The following is a 2500-nucleotide window of genomic DNA, read 5'->3' as shown; positions in this document are numbered from 1 at the left end:
TATGGTACAACAACTTTTCGCCGTGCCCCTGGTACACCGCTCAGTAGCACTTTGCCACACACACACTCCTCGTACCTATGGTACGACAGCTTTTCTCTTGCCTATGGTACAACAACTTTTCTCGTGCCTATGGTACAACAACTTTTCGCCGTGCCCCTGGTACACCGCTCAGTAGCACTTTGCCACACACACACTCCTCGTACCTATGGTACGACAACTTTTCTCGTGCCTATGGTACGACAACTTTTCTCGTGCCTATGGTACAACAACTTTTCGCCGTGCCTATGGTACAACAACTTTCCTCCGTGCCCCTGGTACGACAGCTTTTCTCGTGCCTATGGTACAACAACTTTTCTCGTGCCTATGGTACAACAACTTTTCGCCGTGCCCCTGGTACACCGCTCAGTAGCACTTTGCCACACAAACTCTCCTCGTGCATATGGTACGACAACTTTTCTCGTGCCTATGGTACAACAACTTTCCTCCGTGCCCCTGGTACGACAGCTTTTCTCGTGCCTATGGTACAACAACTTTTCTCGTGCCTATGGTACAACAACTTTTCGCCGTGCCCCTGGTACACCGCTCAGTAGCACTTTGCCACACACACACACCACTCGTGCCTATGGTACGACAACTTTTCTCGTGCCTATGGTACAACAACCTTTCCCCGTGCCCCTGGTACACTGCGCAGAAACTCTTTGCCACACACACACACACCACTCGTGCCTATGGTACGACAACAGGCCCCGGGGACCTACATCGCACCTTGCTCTTGCCTCCCTTACAGCTGAAAAAGGTCCATGCCTGTGCCCTGGCCCTGCTGAAATTCCCTCTCCATTTAGCCGAGGCAGTGAGTCGGCCTCCTGTCTCCCTTTACGGTCGAAAAAGATGTGCTCCTGGGCGCGCTGGCCCTGCTGCTACTCACATCGGGCATGGACCTGGACCTCCAGCAGGCCCCGGGGACCTACATCGCACCTTGCTCTTGCCTCCCTTACAGCTGAAAAAGGTCCATGCCTGTGCCCTGGCCCTGCTGAAATTCCCTCTCCATTTAGCCGAGGCAGTGAGTCGGCCTCCTGTCTCCCTTTACGGTCGAAAAAGATGTGCTCCTGGGCGCGCTGGCCCTGCTGCTACTCACATCGGGCATGGACCTGGACCTCCAGCAAGCCCCGGGGACCTACATCGCACATTGCTCTTCCCTCCCTTACAGCTGAAAAAGGTCCATGCCTGTGCCCTGGCTCTGCTGAAATTCCCTCTGCATTTAGCCGAGGCAGTGAGTCGGCCTCCTGTCTCCCTTTACGGTCGAAAAAGATGTGCTCCTGGGCGCGCTGGCCCTGCTGCTACTCACATCGGGCATGGACCTGGACCTCCAGCAGGCCCCGGGGACCTACATCGCACCTTGCTCTTGCCTCCCTTACAGCTGAAAAAGGTCCATGCCTGTGCCCTGGCCCTGCTGAAATTCCCTCTGCATTTAGCCGAGGCAGTGAGTCGGCCTCCTGTCTCCCTTTACGGTCGAAAAAGATGTGCTCCTGGGCGCGCTGGCCCTGCTGCTACTCACATCGGGCATGGACCTGGACCTCCAGCAGGCCCCGGGGACCTACATCGCACCTTGCTCTTGCCTCCCTTACAGCTGAAAAAGGTCCATGCCTGTGCACTGGCCCTGCTGAAATTCCCTCTCCATTTAGCCGAGGCAGTGAGTCGGCCTCCTGTCTCCCTTTACGGTCGAAAAAGATGTGCTCCTGGGCGCGCTGGCCCTGCTGCTACTCACATCGGGCATGGACCTGGACCTCCAGCAGGCCCCGGGGACCTACATCACACCTTGCTCTTGCCTCCCTTGCAGCTGAAAAAGGTCCATGCCTGTGCCCTGGCCCTGCTGAAATTCCCTCTGCATTTAGCCGAGGCAGTGAGTCGGCCTCCTGTCTCCCTTTACGGTCGAAAAAGATGTGCTCCTGGGCGCGCTGGCCCTGCTGCTACTCACATCGGGCATGGACCTGGACCTCCAGCAGGCCCCGGGGACCTACATCGCACCTTGCTCTTGCCTCCCTTACAGCTGAAAAAGGTCCATGCCTGTGCCCTGGCCCTGCTGAAATTCCCTCTGCATTTAGCCGAGGCAGTGAGTCGGCCTCCTGTCTCCCTTTACGGTCGAAAAAGATGTGCTCCTGGGCGCGCTGGCCCTGCTGCTACTCACATCGGGCATGGACCTGGACCTCCAGCAGGCCCCGGGGACCTACATCGCACCTTGCTCTTGCCTCCCTTACAGCTGAAAAAGGTCCATGCCTGTGCACTGGCCCTGCTGAAATTCCCTCTCCATTTAGCCGAGGCAGTGAGTCGGCCTCCTGTCTCCCTTTACGGTCGAAAAAGATGTGCTCCTGGGCGCGCTGGCCCTGCTGCTACTCACATCGGGCATGGACCTGGACCTCCAGCAGGCCCCGGGGACCAACATACTCCTCTGCTCTACTCCCCCACTAGCTTTCCTTCTCCCGCAGTTACCCTCCACCACAAA

The sequence above is a fragment of the Rhamphochromis longiceps genome, linkage group LG13 (assembly GCF_057381845.1).
Source record: "Rhamphochromis longiceps isolate RC_006_pf linkage group LG13, R_longiceps_female_GT1.1, whole genome shotgun sequence".
Taxonomy (NCBI): domain Eukaryota; kingdom Metazoa; phylum Chordata; class Actinopteri; order Cichliformes; family Cichlidae; genus Rhamphochromis; species Rhamphochromis longiceps.
Note: the sequence above shows the minus strand (reverse complement) of the source record.